Here is a 23,343-nt window from a genome sequence, read left to right as displayed (position 1 = left end):
GTCTGGCCTGGAGCTGGTAATTGAGGAGACATCAGCAAGCAGATAGTCTTGAAGCCATGGACCCGGATGACAATGCATGGATTTAGAAAAGAAGTGGTCCAAAACTGAGCCTTGGGTATTCCATGCCAGAGAGATAAAGAGGACCTAGACACGAGAAGGAGATTTTGGAAGTGAAAGAGACAAGAGGAGGTGTGAGAGAGGAGAGCAGGAGAGTGAAGGGGCTAGGGAAGGGTAGTAAGGAGGGTAGGAGGATGGCTGCTCTCTCTTGAGGCTGGCTTACATTTCAAGTAAGCCAGTCAGCATGGCTGTGTATTTTCTCCAACTATATTCAGCTACTCAAGCTCAGCGTAGTCCAGTGGAGAGCTGGATTTAAACTGGGTTGAGGAAAGAGGAGTAGGTAGCTGCAGAAGAATAATGACAAGGATGGAGCATGATCTTTCAGTCCAGTGCAGTGGGGCTGGGGAATCGTTGGCATTGGAGGAAGAGTTGTAGGTGAGAGATGGAAAGTGGGATTCAGGCAACTGAGATTATGGAGGGGGTGCAGCCATTGCTAATAATGATATCTAGGGTATAATAAGGGAATGCATGACTGAGGTAGGGTGCAGGACAAGATTATTAGAAGAGAGAATGTCCAAGAACTCAGAGGCCAGGTGAATGGAAGAGTCTCTATGTAGCTATGGAAATCACTAGAATTATGAAAGGGGTGGTATCGGATTGAAATAGTGAGTACTGCTAGAATACTTGATGAAGTGATGGGGCTCAGTAGATGACTGCAACGAGAAGGGGTGGGTTTGGAGGAAGGAAAGTGATCTGGAAGTAGCAGTGAGAGTCAAGAACACCTGCACCATCTCCCAGGCTCTGGTGTGTGAAGGGTGCACCCAAGAAGATATAGACCACTAGAGGGCGCTGTGCTCAGGCCAGCGTGTAGGTCTCAGTCCCCTGATCTTCATGGGGTTTCAATGAAATGGACTCACCTCAAGAGCTTTCAAAATAAAACGTATGCCCGGCCCCTCCCAGACCACTTACATCAGCATCTCTGGACATGTATGTGCGCTCCTGTTTCTTCATGTTCTGGCCACCATTTGTATTACTAGATGTTTTAAATTTTATCCACCTTAGGGGTGTACAGTAGTGTCTCCTGGTTGTGTTAATTTGTATTTTCCCGTGTTCTAATGAGGATGCATACTTTTCCATGTGTTTGAGCTATTTCCGTTTCCTTTTCTGTTATCCATCTGTTGATCTCCTTTGCTCATTTCCCCGCATTGGGGTTGTTAGTCATTTTAAAATTGATTTGTAGGAAATCTTTATATATTTTGTATATTAACACTTTTGTGATTATACAAGTTGCAGATATCTTCTCCCAGTCTGCGGCTTGTCTTTTTTTTTTTTTTAATTCAGCAGAGAAGTTTAGGTTTACTATCAATACTTAATATATAAATTAGCATTTTTTTTTTTTGAGACGGAGTCTCGCTCTGTTGCCCAGGCTTGAGTGCAGTGGCACGATCTCAGCTCAGAGCAACCTCCGCCTCCTGGGTTCAAGTGATTCTCGTGCCTCAGGCTCCTGAGTAGCTGGGACTACAGGCGCCAGCCACCACATCCAGCTAATTTTTGTATTTTTAGTAGAGACAGGGTTTCACCACGTTGCCCAGGCTGGTTTTGAACTCCTGACCTCAGGTGATCTGCCTGCCTCAGCCTCCCAAAGTGCTGAGATTACAGGTGTGAGCCACTGCGCCCAGCCAAAATTATCAATCTTATCTCTGTCGTATGTGTATCTTATGATATTGATAATTGTCACAGAACTTACTTTAAAGCTGTTGGTAGACACTAATATTTATTTATTTATTTATTTATTATCTGGAGAAAGACAACATTTTTTAAAAAGTAAAAGTCATCAAAATAATGTTTTGCCTGTGTCTGTATTGGGACAGTGTATTTGGTGGCCTTAGATTATGTTTATAATACTTAACCCAGTGTGACACTATTTTTTAAAAATTAAGATATATATACATATCTATATATAGTGAAGAATTCAAATAGGACAAAAAGCATAAAATGGTGAAGAGGCCGGGCGGGGTGGCTCAATCCTGTAATTCCAGCACTTTGGGAGGCTGAGGTGGGCGGATTGTTTGAGCCCAGGAATTCCAGACCAGCCTGAGCAACATGGCAAAACCCTGTCTCTGCAAAAAAATATAAAAATTAGCCATGCATGGTGGTGGATGCCTGTGGTCTCAGATCCTTGGGAGGCTGAGGTGGGAGAATCGCCTGAGAGGGAAAAGTCAAGGCCGCAGTGAGCTGTGATCACGCCACTGCACTCCACCCTGGGCAACAGAGCGAGACCCTGTCTCAAAAAAAAAAAAAAAAAAAAGGCCAATAATCTCTTTCTCTTAGTTCTTCTGCTCAAAGGTGAACATTTCTTATGTATCCTTTGAGAAAAAAAGATTCATATGCCTCTATCAACATATGTATGTAGACCCTTGTATTAAGTTTCCTGTGGCTACCATGACAAATCACCACAGACTGTGTGGCTTAAAACAACAAAAATTTATTCTCTCAGAGTTCTGGAGGCGAGAAGTTCAAAATCAAGCTGTTCATAAGGTGATGCTCTCTCCAGCCTCTGGTGGCTCCAGGCATCCCTTGCACTGTGACTGCAATACCCCAGTCTCTGCCTCTGCTTGCAAATGCTTTGCTTCTCTGTGTCTCTCTTCTCTGTGTGTCTTATGAGGACACAGGGTGTCTTCTAAGGCAGCATGGTGTGATGCTTAAGTGCATAGGCACTGGGGCCAAACTGCCTGGGTTCGAATCCCACCCCCACCACTGACCAGCAGTGCAAGCTGGAACAATTACCCAGCTGCGCTAAGTGGAGATGACGTGACAGTACTTATCTCACAGCACCTTAATGAGTTAATACTTGGAAAGTAGTCACAGCAATGCCTGGCAAGAAGATAACCTGTGTAAATGGCTAGATTTTATACAATTGATGTCATACTCTTCTTACAGTTCTGCACCTTAATTTTCTTTTTCTTTCTTTCTTTCTTTCTTTCTTTCTTTCTTTCTTTTCTTTCTTTCTTCCTCTCTCTCTCTCTCTCTCTCTCTCTCTCTCTCTCTCTCTCCCTCTCTCTCTCTCTCTCTCTCTTTCTTTTTTCTTTTGAGCCAGAGTCTCACTCTGTTGCCCAGGCTGGAGTGCAGTGGCACAATCTCAGCTCTCTGCTACCTCTGCCTCCTGGGTTCCAATGATTCTCCTGCTTCAGCCTCCCGAGTAGCTGGGAGTACAGTTGCCTGCCACCATACCCAGCTAATGTTTGTATTTTTAGTAGAGACAGGGTTTCGCCATGTTGGCCAAGCCGGTCTCGAACTCCTGACCTCTGGTGATCTACCCACCTCGGCCTCCCGAAGTGCTGGGATTACAGGCATGAGACACCGTGCCCAGCCTGCACCTTGATTTTCTTCACTTCATAGTATATCCTGAAATCTTTACCCCTCAGCATACAAAAAAACCATATGATTTGCACCAAACTCCTTACTATTATGACTTCTCTTCTGTGTCAGTCACTATTCCAGCCACTTTAAATTCATTATCTTTCCTAAAAGTACTCCCATTTTGTGGATGAATAAATGGAGGTTAAGGAACTTGTCCCAAGCCTCACAGTAAGTGGCCAAGTGGAGGTTCGGCCCAGTACTGTCTGTTTCTTTGTTTGCTTAACTGTCATTGCCATCTTCGCTATTACTTGATTTTTGTGTTTTTGTCATCCCCTTACAGACGTTTCTGAGTTATGACAGCCTCGACAAGAATAGTCTCCTTGTTTCTGAACATTGGTGTTGTGATGCAATCTCCTAATGAGACATGTCAATGTGCCCAGATCTGCAGTGATAGTTGTCTGTTTTCTTAAGACTTTAGTCCACGGTTACTTGAAATTCCCTCAGAGCCACAGCCAGCCCTTTCCCTTGGCTTGTTTCACAAATCTGGTTTTCCAGGGTCACAGATACCTGCTGCTTTCTGGCTGTCTCCTTTTGCCAGTGGAGCAGAGATCCATCCACTCCTTACTGAGCCTCCCCAGGCCTGAGGAGACTTCCTGTTATGTTTGATGAGTAAGGATGAATCACAAGAAGCCAGCCTTTCTCTTCCTCCTGAAAGCAGAAGTGATTCTTACCGAGATGTTCAACTTTGTCATTAGCCAAATTGTAAGGTCTTAACTTGTTGTTTTTTTTTTGATAAAGATGAGATTGTGCCAGACAGTGAGATAAATTATAGAATGATTGTTTCACTCATGCCTTCTGTCCTTTGCAGAACTCAGTTAAGCAAGAAGTCTGGGGAAAGGGTTTACTGTCCACCAGAAGTCTCTGTTTAACCAGAGACTTCTGGTAATCAGCCTTTGTTGATGTCATTCTGAAATTCTTCTAAATGGTCTTTAGAAATTGATTTTTAAATTAGTCTTGCAGGATTTCAGTGTTATTTATTATTCCTAAATTAAAATCTAAACCATTTAATAACACCAAATGTTGATCAGAGTATGGGTATGATTGCTCATACATATGGCTAAATATGTAGTCATAAATATGTATCAACCAGTAAACTTTCCTTAGAAGTTGATTTTTAAAAAAAAACCCCAAATTGTGGAACTATACTTATTTTATTTTAAAGTATCTCATCCAGCTAAAATAATGCTCAAAATTGCTTGATAAGGGAAACTGCAATTATTCTTGAAATGTTAAATATGGTGATAATAGAAAACAGGCTGTTTAAAATAACTTTCCACTCAGGTGACAAATGTAATAACCAGGCTGCAAACTCTTACAGAGAAATATTACCTTAGAAAAATATTTTTCTTCACATTGAATTGTTTGTAAGTTGCTTTCTCACACGAATTAGAAAATTGGATTACTGGTTTTGTCTGTAGCCCAGAAAAAACTGCTAACTCACCTCCAGACCTTTGAAAGGTAAAAATATACGTAGGAGTAATTCCAGTGTGGGCCAACAGATGGCACCAATCTGTTTCTAAGGTATCGCTTTACTCAACTTTAAGAACTTGTGTTTGTCAAGCATTTTCAATTGTATTTCCGTTCATTTACAAGTTATTTTCTCTTCTTCTGAAAAAGAGATCTTGGTAAGTAGAAAGACTTCTGTGGCTTTTTCACATTATGGCACAGGTGCTTCAAGTAAGCAAGTTTGCTAACCATTCATTATATAGGAAATAGGTAATGTTTCCTTGACATTTTTGCAAAATGATTTGAAGTGGTTTTTTTTGTAGATGTTGCAAATGTCCTTTGAATTTCACAAGCAGGATGAAGAGCAGCGTCTTTACAGCTGTCTTGAAAAGATAGAAAACAACTAGCGCTTGTGGTGATAATTAAGGAACAAAACTAATGTTATTTATTTCTTCTGATTTGGCCTAGCGAATTTTCTCTTTTCGTCTTTCTCTAGTTTATTGTTTTCAGTAACATTTAACAGTAATTTATATATACCACTGATATGGCACCTATTTATTATATGTTTTTACAGCAGACGTGTGTTTGATCTCCCTTGTCGTTTGTCACTGTAATAGTTTGCTGGTCTGTGTCTGTCCCTAATTCATAAGCTTTTTGAAAGCAGGAATTATGTCAGTCCTATTCATATTTATATCCCTGGTACCTAGTGCGTAGCATGGCACTGGCAGAAAAATAGACTGAATAAACATTTATTAAATGGAGGAAGTGGCCGGGACCAAGCCCTTCACAACCTTGAATCTGGCACAGTGTAGCAATTGCCTTCCTCCAGGTCCTTCCACCTTCAGTTTGACAAATGAAACAATGTTTTTCTTGCCTATTTGTTGACTTGATTATGTGATCTTTCCTACACTTATTTCACTTAATGTTTTTTTCTGCTCTCTTCTTCCTTGTAGTTTTAATTTTCATAGGTCTTGTCTACCCTTTTTTTCTGAAATGTAGCTTATTTCATCTATTTCCTCACCCTTTTTATTTGATGCATTTAAAAAATCAAGAGCATTTACCTGTTTATTTATTTTTACTTTCTCTAAAAAACTGTGAACTCTCTAATCTTCCACTCTCATCTTCCCATTTTTCCCTCCTTTTTTCCCAGTAAATAGAAAAGTTACTATCTTGTTCATTTAGTGTATTCCCTAGGAACTGCCTCAGGGTATGAACGCCTCTGGAGGAATATTGCGTTTTTGTGGCAGGATACTATAAGGACAGCTGACCAGCTTTTCCACCTGGTGACTGATTTTCAGTCCCATGAACCCAGACACCGTGGGTCTGGTTGCCGGGGACCTGTAGGGTGGGTCCTCATCTATGAATGTCAGTTATCTACTATTATCTGAAAGTTCTCCATCTTTATATTTTAATATTCCAAATAAAACAAGCACGTTTCTTTAAATATAAAATATTTTTACACAGCTATAAAGACAACTCTTAAATTGCCTTACGATAACTTTTTTGGATTATAAAGGATGTTCAAAATGAGACATTTTAGGGATATCTGAAAGTATAAGAAAGAAAATTAAATTCATCTATAATTCAGAGATTCAGAGAACCACTATTATTAGTATTTGGTATATTTTGTCACTTTTTTTGTCCTCTAGCTTTTATGTATATGTCAGGTTTTAATCATATTTTGCAAAATTAGAGTCTTACTACATATATAATTTTTTTTTGTTTTGTTTTTGAGACGGAGTCTTGCTCTGTCGCCCAGGCTGGAGTGCAGCGGCACGATCTCGGCTCACTGCAAGCTCCGCCTCCCGGGTTCACGCCATTCTCCTGCCTCAGCCTCCCGAGTAGCTGGGACTACAGGGGCCCGCCACCACGCCCGGCTAATTTTTTTGTATTTTTTTTTGGTAGAGACGGGGTTTCACCGTTAGCCAGGATGGTCTCGATCTCCTGACCTCGTGATCCACCCGCCTTGGCCTCCCAAAGTGCTGGGATGAGAGGCGTGAGCCACCGTGCCCGGCCATAATTTTCTATTACTGTATTTATTTAACATTATCATTTTTTCAAAGTACAGTATTTGAGGCTATTATTTAATTATGCATAACTGATTAAATCATTTTCTACACTAGACATTCTGATTTTTTCAATATTTCATTGTGTCACGAGTATCCTTATAGTCATATCTTTTGTGTGTTATTTTTGACTATTTCTTTAGAAAATTCCTTATAGTGGAATTGCTAAAATAAAGGAAGGTATATTTTTAAGAAATTTATGTAAATTACCAAATTACCCTTTAGAAAGCTTGTACTAATTTTTCATTCCTGCCTAAGTAGTAAATGAGGGTTCTTATTTTAGTTTCCACCTACCAACCTGGATATTATATTTTTTAATTTTCCCTATTTGATAGGTGAAAAAAAAGTCTTGCCTTTTAAAAAATCTTTTAAGAAACAAGAGTCCTCCTTTGACCCCCTTCCTCTTTTTATGCTTAAATATCTTGTAGTAAAAATAACAGGCATTCTGGAAACCTATTTCTAAATGCTTTATTCTCTATCTCTAAAAAAATTACATTTTCCTAAAATAGCCAAATAACATTATAAAAAATTACAATTTGTTTCTTAATAGCATCTAATGGCTGGTCCATCATAGAATCTGCCCCTCCTCCTGTTACTGAATATGTTTTATAGCAAGTCTGTCTTAGCTGAGATCTAATCCAAGATCAAGAGTTTCATCTAGATGTTATGTGCTTTTTTGATTTAACATGCTGTTTTATTTTTTGTGAGACTGGACATTATTCATATTACTGGCAATTGATTTTTGGCAAATTATTCAGTAAATAGTACAGTAAACTTAATTTTGAATGTTAAAAGTTTGAAAAATATAGATAAAAACTAAGAGGAAAATAAAGTTCCATTATAATCTTACTGTGCAAAGATAATTACTGTTCGTATCTTGGTATGTATCTTATTAATTTTTCTACTCGCATAGGTACATATTTACTTTGGTACTTTTTAAATAAACTGCTTTTTGTCACATATAGTGAAAATATTTTCATGCAATTCGATTTTTATTATTTTTAAAGGCTGCATAGTACTGTTTAATTATACAGAGATACTAAAATTTATTTGATAACCTGCTATTTTTGGATAATTGAGGGATTTGTTTTCAAAATAGAATTTATTTTTGCCAGGAGCAGTGGCTTGTACCTGTAACCCCAGCTCCGTGGGAGGCTGAGGTGAGAGGATGGCATGAGCCCAGGACCTTAAGCTATGATTGTGCCACTGCACTCCAGCCTGGGCAGTGGGACAAAACCCTGTCTCTTAAAAAGAAAGTGTTTAAGAAAATAGTAATGATAATAATTTATTTTGTGACGGCCACTTTATTGTATTCTTTTATCGGTGCTAACATTTTTTCAATGACTTCTCTTTGGCTTTCCACATTGACAGTCTTATAATCTAAAAATAATAATGATTTTCTTTCTTCATTTCAGTATTTCTTCCTGTCATTTTTTTTCTTTATTACAGTGGTTAAAACTTCCAGAAAGAACAATGTGTGCATTCTTTTTAATTTATTTATTTATTATACTTTAAGTTCTAGGGTACATGTGCACAACATGCAGGTTTGTTATATATGTATACATGTGCCATGTTGGTGTGCTGCACCCATTAACTCGTCATTTACATTAGGTATATCTCCTAATGCTTTCCCTCCCCCCTCCCCCTACCCCACGACAGGCCCCGGTGTGTGATGTTCCCTTTCCTGTGTCCAAGAGTTCTCATTGTTCATTTCCCACCTATGAGTGAGAACATGCGGTGTTTGGTTTTTTGTCCTTGTGATAGTTTGCTGAGAATGATGGTTTCTAGCTTCATCCATGTCCCTACAAAGGACATGAACTCATCCTTTTTTATGGCTGCATAGTATTCCATGGTGTATATGTGCCACATTTTCTTAATCCAGTCTATCATTGATGGACATTTGGGTTGGTTCCAAGTCTTTGCTATTGTGAATAGTGCCACAATAAACATGTGTGTGCATGTATCTTTATAGCAGCATGATTTATAATCCTTTGGGTATATACCCAGTAATGGGATAGCTGGGTCAAATCGTATTTCTAGTTCTAGATCCCTGAGGAATCACCACACTGTCTTCCACAATGGTTGAACTAGTTTACAGTCCCACCAACAGTGTAAAAGTGTTCCTATTTCTCCACGTCCTCTCCAGCACCTGTTGTTTCCTGACTTTTTAATGATCGCCATTCTAACTGGTGTGAGACGGTATCTCATTGTGGTTTTGATTTGCATTTCTCTGATGGCCAGTGATGATGAGCATTTTTTCATGTGTCTTTTGGCTGCATAAATGTCTTCTTTTGAGAAGTGTCTGTTCGTATCCTTTGCCCACTTTTTGATGGGGTTATTTTTTTCTTGTAAATTTGTTTGAGTTCATTGTAGATTCTGGATATTAGCCCTTTGTTGGATGAGTAGATTGCAAAAATTTTCTCCCATTCTGTAGGTTGCCTATTCATTCTGATGGTAGTTTCTTTTGCTGTGCAGAAGCTCTTTAGTTTAATTAGATCCCATTTGTCAATTTTGGCTTTTGTTGCCATTGCTTTTGGTGTTTTAGACATGAAGTCCTTGCCCATGCCTATGTCCTGAATGGTATTGCCTAGGTTTTCTTCTAGAGTTTTTATGGTTTTAAGTCTAACATTTAAGTCTTTAATCCATCTTGAATTAATTTTTGTATAAGGTGTAAGGAAGGGATCTAGTTTCAGCTTTCTACATATGGCTAGCCAGTTTTCCCAGCATCATTTATTAAATAGGGAATCCTTTCCCTATTTCTTGTTTTTGTCAGGCTTGTCAAAGATCAGATGGTTGTAGATGTGTGGTATTACTTCTGAGAGCTCTGTTCTGTTCCATTGATCTATATCTCTGTTTTGGTACCAGTACCATGCTGTTTTGGTTACTGTAGCCTTGTAGTATAGTTTGAAATCAGGTAGCATGATGCCTCCAGCTTTGTTCTTTTGGCTTAGGATTGACTTGGCAATACGGGCTCTTTTTTGGCCCCATATGAACTTTAAAGTAGTTTTTTCCAATTCTCTGAAGAAAGTCATTGGTAGCTTGATGGGGATGGCATTGAATCTATAAATTACCTTGGGCAGTATGGCCATTTTCATGATATTGATTCTTCCTATCCATGAGCATGGAATGTTTGTTTGTGTCCTCTTTTATTTCATTGAGCAGTGGTTTGTAGTTCTCCTTGAAGAGGTCCTTCACATCCGTTTTAAGTTGGATTCCTAGGTATTTTATTCTCTTTGAAGCAATTGTGAATGGGAGTCCACTCATGATTTGGCTCTCTGTTTGTCTGTTATTGGTGTATAAGAATGCTTGTGATTTTTGTACATTGATTTTGTATCCTGAGACTTTGCTGAAGTTGCTTATCAGCTTAAGGAGATTTTGAGCTGAGACGATGGGGTTTTCTAAATATACTATCATGTCATCTGCAAAGAGGGACAATTTGACTTCCTCTTTTCCTAATTGAATACCCTTTATTTCTTTCTCTTGCCTGATTGCCCTGGCCAGTGATTCCAACACTATGTTGAATAGGAGTGGTGACAGGGGGCATCTCTGTCATGTGCCGGTTTTCAAAGGGAATGCTTCCAGTTTTTGCCCATTCAGTATGCTATTGGCTGTGGGTTTGTCATAAATAGCTCTTATTATTTTGAGATACATCCCATCAATACCTAATTTATTGAGAATTTTTAGCATGAAGAGCTGTTGAATTTTGTCAAAGGCCTTTTCTGCATCTATTGAGATAATCATGTGGTTTTTGTCTTTGGTTCTGTTTATATGCTGGATTACATTTATTGATTTGCGTATGTTGAAACAGCCTTGCATCCCAGGGATGAAGCCCACTTGATCATGGTGGAGAAGCTTTTTGATGTGCTGCTGGATTCAGTTTGCCAGTATTTTATGAGGATTTTTGTATCAATGTTCATCAGGGATATTGGTCTAAAATTCTCTTTTTTTGTTGTGTCTCTGCCAGGCTTTGGTATCAGGATGATGCTGGCCTCATAAAATGAGTTAGGGAGGGTTCCCTCTTTTTCTATTGATTGGAATAGTTTCAGAAGGAATGGTACCAGCTCCTAGTTGTACCTCTGGTAGAATTCGGCTGTGAATCCGTCTGGTCCTGGACTTTTTTTGGTTGGTAGGCTATTAATTATTGCCTCAATTTCAGAGCCTGTTATTGGTCTATTCAGGGATTCAACTTCTTCCTGGTTTAGTCTTGGGAGAGTGTAGGTGTCGAGGAATTTATCCACTTCTTCTAGATTTTCTAGTTTATTTGCATAGAGGTGTTTATAGTATTCTCTGATGGTAGTTTGTATTTCTGTGGGATCAGTGGTGATATCCCCTTTATCATTTTTTATTGCATTGATTTGATATTTCTCTCTTTTCTTCTTTATTAGTCTTGCTAGAGGTCTATCAATTTTGTTGATCTTTTCAAAAACCCACCTCCTGGATTCATTGATTTTTTGAAGGGTTTTTTGTGTCTCTATCTCCTTCAGTTCTGCTCTGATCTTAGTTATTTCTTGCCTTCTGCTAGCTTTTCAATATGTTTGCTCTTGCTTCTCTAGTTCTTTTAATTGTGATGTTAGGGTGTCAATTTTAGATCTTTCCTGCTTTCTCTTGTGGGCATTTAGTGCTATAAATTTCCCTCTACACACTGCTTTAACTGTGTCCCTGAGATTGTGGTATGTTGTGTCTTTGTCCTCGCTGGTTTCAAAGAACATCTTTATTTCTGCCTTCATTTCTTTATGAACCCAGTAGTCATTCAGGAGCAGGTTGTTCAGTTTCCATGTAGTTGAGTGGTTTTGAGTGAGTTTCTTAATCCTGAGTTCTAGTTTGATTGCACTGTGGTCTGAGAGACAGTTTGTTATAATTTCTGTTCTTTTACATTTGCTGCGGAGTGCTTTACTTCTAACTATGTGGTCAATTTTGGAATAAGTGCAGTGTGGTGCTGAGAAAAATGTATATTCTGTTGATTTGGGGTGGAGAGTTCTGTAGATGTCTATTAGGCTCGCTTGGTGCAGAGCTGAGTTCAATTCCTGGATATCCTTGTTAACTTTCTGTCTCGTTGATCTGTCTAATATTGACAGTGGGGTGTTAAAGTCTCCCATTATTATTGTGTGGGAGTCTAAGTCTCTTTGTAGATCTCTAAGGACTTGCTTTATGAATCTGGGTTCTCCTGTATTGGGTGCATATATATTTAGGATAGTTAGCTCTTCTTGTTGAATTGATCCCTTTACCATTATGTAATGGCCTTCTTTGTCTCTTTTGATTTTTGTTAGTTTATAGTTTGTTTTATCAGAGACTAGGACTGCAACCCCTGCCTTTTTTTATTTTCCATTTGCTTGGTAGATCTTCCTCCATCCCTTTATTTTGAGCCTGTGTGTGTCTCTGCACATGAGATGGGTCTCCTGAATACAGCACACTGATGAGTCTTGACTCTTTATCCAATTTGCTAGTCTGTGTCTTTTAGTTGGAGCATTTAGCCCATTTACATTTAAGGTTAATATTATTATGTGTGAATTTGATCCTGTCATTATGATGTTAGCTGGTTATTCTGCTCGTTAGTTGATGCAGTTTCTTCCTAGCATCGATGGTCTTTACATTTTGGCATGTTGTTGCAGTGGCTGGTACCGGTTTTTCCTTTCCATGTTTAGTGCTTCCTTCAGGAGCTCTTGTAGGGCAGGCCTGGTGGTGACAAAATCTCTCAGCATTTACTTGTCTGTAAAGTATTTTATTTCTCCTTCACTTATGAAGCTTAGTTTGGCTGGATATGAAATTCTGGGTTGAAAATTCTTTTCTTTCAGAATGTTGAATATTGGCCCCCACTCTCTTCTGGCTTGTAGATTTTCTGCCAAGAGATCAGCTGTTAGTCTGATGGGCTTCCCTTTGTGGGTAACCTGACCTTTCTCTCTGGCTGCCCTTAACATTTTTTCCTTCATTCAACTTTGGTGAATCTGACAATTATGTGTCTTGGAGTTGCTCTTCTCGAGGAGTATCTTTGTGGTATTCTCTGTATTTCCTGAAGTTGAATGTTGGCCTGCCTTGCTACGTTGGTGAATTTCTCCTGGATAACATCCTGCAGAATGTTTTCCAACATGGTTCCATTCTCCCCGTCAATTTCAGGTACACCAATCAGACATAGATTTGGCCTTTTCACATAGTCCCATATTTCTTGGAGGCTTTGTTTGTTTCTTTTTACTCTTTTTCCTCTAAACTTCTCTTCTCGCTTCATTTCATTCATTTGATTGTCAATCACTGATACCCTTTCTTCCAGTTGATCAAATCAGCTACTGAAACTTGTGCATTCATCACATAGTTCTAGTGGCATGGTTTTCAGCTCCATCAGGTCCTTTAAGGACTTCTCTACACTGCTTATTCTAGCTAGCCATTCATCTAATCTTTTGTCAAAACTTTTAGCTTCTTTGCGATGGGTTCGAACTTCCTCCTTTAGTCGGAGAAGTTTGATTATCTGAAGCCTTCTTCTCTCAACTTGTCAAAGTCATTCTCTGTCCAGCTTTGTTCCATTGCTGGCGAGGAGCTGCATTCCTTTGGAGTGGGAGAGGTGCTCTGATTTTTAGAATTTTCAGCTTTTCTGCTGTGTTTTTTCCCCATCTTTGTGGTTTTATCAACCTTTGGTCTTTGATGATGGTGACGTACAGATGGGTTTTTGGTGTGGATGTCCTTTCTGTTTGTTAGTTTTCCTTCTAACAGTCAGGACCCTCAGCTGCAGGTCTGTTGGAGTTTGCTGGAGGTCCACTCCAGACCCTGTTTGCCTGGGTATCAGCAGCGGAGGCTGCAGAAGAGCGAATATTGCTGAACAGCAAATGTCGCTGCCTAATAGTTCCTCTGGAAGCTTTGTCTCAGAGGGGTACCCGGCCATGTGAGGTATCAGTCTGCCCCTACTGGGGGGTGCCTCCCAGTTAGGCTACTTGGGGTCAGGGACCCACTTGAGGAGGCAGTCTGTCTGCTCCCAGATCTCAAACTCTGTGCTGGGAGAACCTTTACTCTCTTCAAAGCTGTCAGACAGGGACATTTAAGTCTGCAGAGGTTTCTGCTGCCTTTTGTTGGGCTATGCCCTGCCCCCAGAGGTGGAGTCTACAGAGGCAGGCAGGCCTCCTTGAGCTGCGGTGGGCTTCACCCAGTTTGAGCTTCCTGGCTGCTTTGTTTACCTACTCAAGCCTCAGCAATGGCTGGCGCCCGTCCCCCAGCCTCACTGCCGCCTTGCAGTTTGAGCTCAGACTGCTGTACTAGCAATGAGCGAGGCTCCGTGGGTGTGGGACCCTCCAAGCCAGGTGCGGGATATAATCTCCTGGTATGCCATTTGCTAAGACCGTTGGAAAAGCATGGTATTAGGGTGGGAGTGACCCAATTTTCCAGGTGCCATCTGTCACCCCTTCCTTTGGCTGGGAAAGGGAATTCCCTGACCCCTTGTGCTTCCCGGGTGAGGCAATGCCTCACCCTGCTTCGGCTCACACTCATTGGGCTGCACCCACTGTCCTACCCCAACTGTCCGACGGGCCCCAGTGAGATGAACCCGGTACCTCAGCTGGAAATGCAGAAATCACCCATCTTCTGCATCACTCATGCTGAGAGCTATAGACTGGAGCTGTTCCTATTTGGCCATCTTGGAACCACCCCCCCTAATGTGTGCATTCTTGATGTTGACTTTAACAGGAATGCCTTGGGGTGGAATATTGATTAAAGTTAGATATTTGAGGTATTCTTTATAAAGTTTTCAAAGTATTTTTTAAATACCTAAAGTTGTATTTAATCAAAGATGAGGACTGAATTTTATCAAGTGAATTTTTCACCTTTATAGAGATGCTCATCTATTTTTCTTGTTTGACTTACTCAATTGAATTATTGTTATAGACTTGTTAATGATAGACCATTTCTGCAATCTCAGAAACATCCTAATTACTCATTGTATTTTTTCTTCAGGACACAGCTAGATTGATTGGGGTTTCTTTATTCTGAGCTCTATCCCTTCCCCATAAATGGCTGAAATTTATCCCTTTCATTTGTATTTTCTCATAATTACTCTTAATTTTATAATATATATACTTACAAATATTTTTCTAACAACATCAGGAGTTAATTGGCATCTATAGCTTCCTTTCAATTAGACTACTATCTTACATGGTTTTAGTGCACTCTCTCCCTCCCTACCCCACCTTCAGCCAACTCCCTTCTCCCTTCTTATCATTGGCAGTTTTTAGCTTGAGATTTCTATTAAGATTTTTGTCATCAATACTTTTTGGTACTTAGCACTAAATTTTACTACTTTTCTTTGCTAAATAATCCTTCTTGTATTTTATTATTTTAAAGTTAATTTCTTTTTAAACTCTCCATCCTCTGGGAATTCAGATATGGATCTGTCTTCCATGTCTTTTAGCATTTTAGTATGTTTTCTGTCTCTTTGGCCTCCCCTGGTGAGTTTGGGAAAATTCTCCTTGGTCTTCTCTATCATTAATTTTCTCATTAGTGGTGCTATTTGCAACTCAAGTCATCCAATGAGTTTTTCTTTTCAATAATTGTCTATAATTTCCATGATTCTTACTCTATTTTTAAAAGAATCTTGCCTCTTTCTGAGGATATCTATTATAAATGCCTATTCTGCTCTTTTATTTCTGTTTAGTTGGGTATTAACTTCTTTCATATCTTGAGTTTGGCTCCTTTCTATTATGGTACTTGCTTTCTGCAGTATCATGCTTCTTGATTGTGCAACTGTGTTTAAGCCTTCTTGTGAAAGTGCTTGTTGATCTATTTTCATAGCCTGCTTGTTGGGATGCTGGATCAAACCAGTCTCTACTAATTTTCTTTTCTTTTTTTTGAGACGTCTCGCTCTGTGGCCCAGCCTGGAGTACAGCGGCACAATCTCAGCTCACTGCAACCTCCACCTCCCGGGTTCAAGTGATTCTCCTGCATCAGCCTCCTGAATAGCTGGGACTACAGGCACTCACTGCCACACCCGGCTAATTTTTGTATTTTTAATGGAGACAGGGTTTCACCATGTTGGCCAGGCTGGTCTCGAACTTCTGACCTGAGGCAATCCATCCACCTCAGCCTCCCAAAGTGCTAGGATTACAGAGGTAAGCCACCATGCCTGGCCCCAGTCTCTACTAATTTTCTATTGATGCTGTAACAAATTACCACAAACGTTGTGGCTTAAAACAATATACATTTATTATCTTACAGTTCTGTAGGGTAGGAGTCTGACACAGGTCTTGTTGGCTAAAATCAAGGGACTGGCAAGGCTGCATTCTTTCTGGAGGCTCTAGGAGGGAATCAAGGTACTTGCCTTTTCAAACTTCTAGAGGCTGCTCACATTTCTTGACTCATAGTCCCCTTCCTTTATCTTCAGGGCCAGCAAGAATGGGCCAAGTTCTTCTCATATCACATCACCCTGACATCCTCTCTGCCTTCCTCTTCCACTTCTAAGGGTGCTTGTGATTACACTGGGGCCACCCAAATAATTCAGGATAATCTTCCTATTTTAAGATCAATTGATTAGCAACTATAATTTCATCTGCAACATTAATTTTCCTTTGCCATGTAACATACCATATTCACCAAGTTGGTGAATTCACCAAGTTGGATTAGAAGTAGACATCTTTGGGAGGCCAGTATTCTGTCATAGGTGAGTCCCTTTCTGGATTTCAGAGGCTTCTCGGTTTCAGTCCCCTAAAGGTCCCCTTGTCTTTTAGTGTGTTATGGATCTATCAATCGATCAATATAGATAAAACTTTAATAGATAGATAGAGATATAACTTAATTAATATTTTTAAAAATATTTGGTCATTTCAGGAATTTAAGGCAAGAAGAGGAAGCTGGAACACATACAAGCCACCCTTTTGACTATCGTAATTTGTAATGTTTGTATTTGAAAATGTGGTTTTGTCACCCAGGCTGGAGTGCAGTGGCACAATCTTAGCTCACTGCAACCTCTGCCTCCCAGGTTCAAGCGATTCTCCTGCCTCAGCCCCCAAAGTAGCTGGGACTACAGGTGTGTACCACCACGCCTGGCTAATTTTTTTTTTTTTTTGTATGTTTAGTAGAGACAGGGTTTCACCATGTTGGCAAGGCTGGTCTCGAACTCCTCACCTCAGGAGATCCACCCACTTTGGCCTCCCAAAGTGCTGGGATTACAGGTATGAGCCACCATGCCAGGCCTCTTAGAACATTTTTAAATGTGATTTTAAAAGTTTCTTTTATAGTCAGAAGTATGACTTTTATAATTTCTGTTTTGGGATACTTAATTTAAGATGTATGTATTTGACCTAAAAAACAATTGATTTTAGTAAATGCTCTGTGAACTCTAGAGACTTAGACATATGATGTTCTCTGTTTGTAGGGTACAGCTTATGTGTCTATTAAATCCTTTATTAATTGTCTCATTCAAATTTCCATATATGTTTTTATTTTTTTCTACTTGATCTAACAGTGACCCAGAGAAATATGCTAAATACTTTTACTCACAATGTCTCCATGTGTTTTGTAACATTTTTTACTTTGTAAATTTTGATGCAATATTACTTGCTGCATAAGTGTTCTTATCTGTTACATCTTCATTGTGAGCTATTTGTTTTGACCATATAACCAGTATAAAGTAGTAGCTTCTCCTATCGTTGCCCAACTCTCTAGTACTTTGACCAATATATACTTTGTATATATTGTGTATAAAAACTGCAATTCCTGATGAACACCGCTACCAGTATTCCAGTCGCTGTCCATATCGGTAAGTATTGTCTGAGTTACACATCTCAGAATGCGGTGTGCTCCCTAAAGTGGTTCTCTGCCCCATGTCCAGCTCTTACCTGGTAGTGTCCATCACTAAGTGTAAAGTTTGGGGAGAATGGAGTGTGGCAGTCCATAGAAGGAAAACTCAGCATGCTGATCCACTCATGTCAGTACCATTGGGGTAAAAGGGACACTGCCTAGCTACTCATTAAGTACTAGTTGGAACTCATCCTCACTGTTTGAATCAGAGACAGAGAGAGGACAAATTTCTTCCTGCCTTTCATCAGGGAGTCTATTTTCCTGAGACAAAGCTTGAGTGTGGCAGGTTTGCCCTAACACAGCTCCAGTTACATTTTTGTGAGTGAAGATGCTCCTGGATCCTGCCATTACATTTCTGTGCTTCTTTGTTTTCAGTGGCAAAGTGGATTTTTCAAATGTATGTGTGTCTCTGTGGTTGTTCTGATGGGCAGTTGGGAGAAGTTATATGGATCAGTGAAGAGCTTTTAACCATACGCCATTCAGTAATAAAAGTTCCCCAACTCAGAGTTTTCACTCTTCCAAAGAATGGTTGGTTGAAACTCTACTCATCTCTTGCCTGTTTTGCTATTTCCAATATATCCTCTGATGATGAAAAGTGGATCCTTTGTAAATAAAGGACTCATCTCTTTCCTGTTTTACTATTTCCAATATATCCCCTGATGGTGAAAAGTGGACCCTTTGTAAATAAAGGATTCATCTCTTGACTGTTTTACTATTTCCAGTATATCCCCTGATGGTGAAAAGTGGGTCCCTTTTAAATAAAACTGAGCAATGAGCAGTGCTCATTTTGGTAATCTGCTCTCAATTATCCCTGCAACACAGAGACCTACTTTAAAAATGTTGGTGGCTGCTTTTGTCCCCCAGGAGGAGCTCACAGATGCTTTCTTGTGCAGAACAGAGCCTGAAAAGGTTCTGAGCCAGCCTGGCAGTTCCAGTCTTCTGTCTCAGTCATGAACATGGGGTTTGTGGGCTCTCGCACCTGCCGCCCTGCCTCAGTCAGGTATTCTTTTCTTGTTTGCTCAGCATCATTGTCATGAACATCAATGTCTATAATCTGTTGTAATGCAGTGAGGCTTTCTGGGCCCTGAGAAAGTAGTTATCTCTTCCATACGGCAGCTTTAGCCTGGCAAACTTTTTCATTTTGTCAGTGTGTTAGCTGTTAGAACTTGATGTTTTCAGATTATCATGTGCTGAATCCTGTCTCTCTAAATTTGCGGCTTGCAGTCTAATGTTGGTTGGAAAAATACTTCCCCATTGTAATGGGAATTGTGTCAACAATGAGATTCTGTAACTAAAACACTCCTGGGATTTAAAAAAGCACAGTATATGTGTCATTGCTATGGCCCGAATGTTTGTGTCTCTTCGAAATTCATGCGTTGAAACCTAATTACCAACGTGATGGTATTAGATGTGTGAGCCTCTGGAAGGTGATTAGGTCATGAGGACAGGCGGCCAGGATGCCCCTGTCGGAGCTGGGTGGCCATGGAGACTTGTCTGGCCTTGTGTGCTGGCACACAGAGGCATTCTGGCTTTTGCCCCCCATGGGGGCTCACAGATGCTTTTCTGTGCAGATCAGAGCCTAAGGAGAGTAGACTCCTAAGCATATGTCTGAGTTTCTGAGACTGGCTCCTTGCTTTCCCTTTAGAATAATTTTAGTCCCACCCCGTTTTCCCAGTTACAAACATGGGATCTGTGGGCTTGTGTGCCTGCTACCAGCCGCCAGCAGGGCACAAATGACCAGTTTGGCCTGGGTTAATTGCATTTTCTCACTGGCTCCATGAATGGTGGTATCATTTCTGCCAGGCCACTTATGGTTAGTTTTGGTCAGGTCCAATTCGTGAAGGTGGAGGGAGTAGGTCGTTCCTCCTTAAGATATAAATATAGCCTCATTCCAGTCCTCATCTGCCTTCCCAAAAGGATTGATCCCTCTCATCTTCCACAGGGCTTTGGTCATCACATTGCAGGCAGATCCACCTCCTGGCCAGGCCTCAATGTCCTGCCAACCACCTTCCTCCCCTTCCCTTTCTTTTGATGTCACCTTGGCCAAATTGGGTTGGGGATCAGAAAGTCGGGTTTGGGTCAGAATCCTGAAAGATGCAATCCCAAGTGCCATAATCCTGAATGTTGAAATCCTGGAAGATCAAAATCCTGAAAATATAATTCTGAAAAAAAAATTTTAAACATTCTTTGAAAGACATTCATTTACATTTTTGAAAGGCGATTTATTTGAGAAACATATTAAAACATGACAATATTTTATAAGTCACTTTACAAATAAAGTACACAATAATGACATACATATTTTTGCAAGCATGAACACTCAGATATGCTAAGGACAGTTGCATGCGTAAACACTCATGAACAGATGAACCGTACTCACAAATAAATGGCTTATATAACTGCTGCCATCCACACTGTCAAACCATGATGGGCAACCTAAGTCCTTTGATGCGATTGATCAGAAACTGTGATGGGTCACCACCACATATATAGTTGCCCAGAGAGCTGAGAGCTTGAGAAATTTTATCTTTCACAAATGCAGATGGACAAAAAGGACTTCTCTTCATTTATTGAGAAAGTTTCCCTTTTTTCTTCTCTCTTTCTCTCTCTCTCCTTTTAATCTCTGCTCACTGCAACTACCTCTGTCTCCCGGGCTCAAGCCATCCTCCACTTCAGCCTCCCTAGTAGCTGGGACCACAGGCAGGCACCACTATGCCTGGCTAATTTTTGTATTTTTTGTAGAGACAGGGTTTCACTGTGTTGCCCGGGTTGGTCTCAAACTCCAGAGCTCAAGCCATCTGCCCGCCGTGGCCTCCCAAAGTGCTGGGATTACAGAGATGAGCCTCTGCTCCCGGCAGAAGTTTCTGTGTTTTCACATACACACACAACGCTTGCACACAAAGTCAATGTTGTGATAATGTACTTTTATGGAGTCAACATTGCATAAAATAAATCAGAACTCTCTAATAGTCTTTACAAAATTTATATCTCCAGTATTGGAAATGATGTGAAAATGAAATACATAGCATAGCAAATTGTAAAAAATAGTGTTGATGATTTAAAATAATGGGACAAAGGAAAAGAAAAGCAAAAAAATTAACCATCCACCCCACCCCCCAAAAAAAATTAAGAAGAAAAAGTATATCACAGGGACAGATTATGGGCAATTGCATGGAGGTAGTCTATAAGAGCTGGCCAACTTTCACCATTATTAATATTTTAAAGTCTTGCATCACAACAAATAGCTGATTTATTTCTTTCAGGGCACTGTTCTCCTCAGAGAATACATTCACATTTATTTTCGATGTGGCACTGCTTGTTTGGAAATGCTTCTCTGCTTCTATTTACATATTTACACCAACATGAGCATTCCTGTTAAATGTTCCCATCTTCAGTGCCATGCTTCTGTGTTGATTTGGGTACATGAAAATCTATTCTGCATGCACTCATATACAGACCACACATTTGGCAGAAACAATACTGGTGAACAATCAACAGCAGCATTGTGTGTCTTCTTCTTTTTTTTTTTTGGGAGGGAGTCTTGCCCTGTCACCCAGGCTGGAGTGTAATGGCGCAATCTTGGCTCATTGCAACCTCCACCTCCCGGGTTCAAGCAATTCTCCTGCCTCAGCCTCTCAAGTAGCTGGGATTATAGGAACCCACGACCACGCCCAGCTAATTCTTGTATTTTTTTATTAGAGACGGGGTTTCACCATATTGGCCACTCAGGTCTCGAACTCCTGACCTCGTGATCCATGGGCCTCGGCCTCCCAAAGTGCTGGAATTACAGGTGTGAGCCACCACGCCAGGCCTGTGTCTTCTTATCCTACCATATGCATTATTATTTTCAAATCAGTCAGTAACTTCACTGGGTTCTTTAGGCAAATGCACCTTTAATTCATTGAGAACTCCTGGTATTTCATCAGCCAGAAGGAATGCCAGTGCAGACAAATAATGTATTTTTAAACTAAATTTTTCATCATTGCCACATTATGTGGCCAATCCTCTCAACTGAATTTTCTGACAAATGCATTGGGCTGAATGGAAGAAAACAAACTTTATTGGTAACACCTTGAAATTCCCTTTTAGAAGCCTTGATCACACCTAATTCCAAATCAAATGATAGGTCATTATGATTTGAGGATTCATTTGGACATTAGGGATTTTAGACTTTGGGGACTTTGATCTTTTAGGATTCCAGCAGTCAGGATTATGGCCTTCAGGATTGTGTCTTTCGGGATTATAATCAGCACTGCTGAAAGTCTAGCTCAGCACTGGCACCACTGTCGAGTGCCCATCGGAGGTTTCTCAGGCTCAACTAAACATTCATACCCAAATGCCCCAATAGGCCACACTCAGAAACTCAATTTTCTACCTGGTATTTATAGTTCATACACAGTCCTTTCATCCTGGATGCAATTTACCAGTCAGGGATCATTGTTACAGTAAGTAATGTTGGCTGGTACACAGCTGACTTTCTACATGTTTCAGGTTTTCAGAATAGGGCTAGGAAGTTAACTTGAGGTCAAATCAGTCCATGGAGAAAGAGAGAAATGGATTTGTTAACCCTTCAGCCGTGAAGGGTCACTGGTTGCAGCAGATGGCTGAGTTGGTGCCAAACTGGATACTGGTATAAACTACTGAGTATGTCTTGGAGTTTTGGGGACTGGCTTCTTGCCTGCTTTTTCAAATTATCAGACCAGCTGGTCTAATATTTGGTGGTGGGGGAGGATAAAAGAACTTCTTCTTTAAAAGAGAATAACTATTTTTTGAGTACAGCACGTAGTTAACTTTCAATACAGTTGATTTAAAGCCTTTGCCTAGTAAGTCCAATGTCTATGCTTTTTCAATTTCTATGGAAAATTTTTTTAAAAAAATTAATAGACTTTATTTTTTAGAGCAGTTTTTTTTTGTCTATTTAGTTTTGCCTTTCCCGGAATATCATATAGTTGAAATAAAATAGTATTTAGCTTTTTCAGACTGACTTCTTTCACCTAGCAAAATGGATTTAAGGATCTTCCCCCTCATTCCCTCACCTCCCTCCCTTCCCTCCCTTCCTCCCCTCCCTCCCTCCCTTCCTTCCTCTTTCTCTCTTTCTCTTTCTTTCTCTCTCTTTTTCTTTCTTTCCCTCTCTTTCTTAACTTTCTTTCTCTCTCTCTCCCTCTCTCCCTCCTTTCTTTCCTTCTTTCCCTCCCCTTCCTTCCTTCCTTCCCTCCCTCCCTTCCCTTTTTCTCTTTCTTTCTTCTTTCCTTCCCCACAAAATAATTATACATATTTATGGGGTAACTACAATATTTGACACATACATACCGTGTGTCAAATCAGGGTATTTAGGATATCCACCATCTCAAACATATATCATTTTGTGTGTGGGTGGGGGAACATTTCAGATCTTCTCTTCTAGCTGTTTTGAAATATACAATAAATTATTGTTAGCTATAGTCACCCTACTGTGTTATTGAACACTAGAACTTTTTCTTTTTATCTAACTGTATGTTTTTATCCATTAACCAACCTCTCTTCATTCCCTCGCTCACCTCTTAGTCTCTGGTAACTATTGTTCTACTCTCTACCCTCCTGAGATGAG

At 40.1% G+C, this 23,343-nt stretch overlaps 1 protein-coding gene across 3 annotated transcripts in view; it reads left to right on the top strand.

Annotated features, from left to right (window-relative positions):
* Positions 1-23,343, top strand: part of TLR6 (toll like receptor 6) — a 43,518-nt gene that overhangs the window by 8,222 nt on the left and 11,953 nt on the right. The window contains exon 1 of one of the 3 annotated variants that reach the window (XM_063704849.1): positions 4,112-4,179. The exons of 1 other annotated variant lie outside the window; for it this stretch is intronic. The gene's annotated coding sequence lies outside the window, so the exon portion shown is untranslated. Of the gene's footprint in view, positions 1-4,111; positions 4,180-18,620; positions 18,757-23,343 lie in introns of those variants that run through there. One more of the 3 variants, XM_063704847.1, reaches the window with a different exon arrangement.

The sequence above is a fragment of the Gorilla gorilla genome, chromosome 3, assembly GCF_029281585.2.
Source record: "Gorilla gorilla gorilla isolate KB3781 chromosome 3, NHGRI_mGorGor1-v2.1_pri, whole genome shotgun sequence".
Classification (NCBI taxonomy): Eukaryota; Metazoa; Chordata; class Mammalia; order Primates; family Hominidae; genus Gorilla; species Gorilla gorilla.
This window is presented reverse-complemented; position numbering and strand designations above follow the sequence as displayed.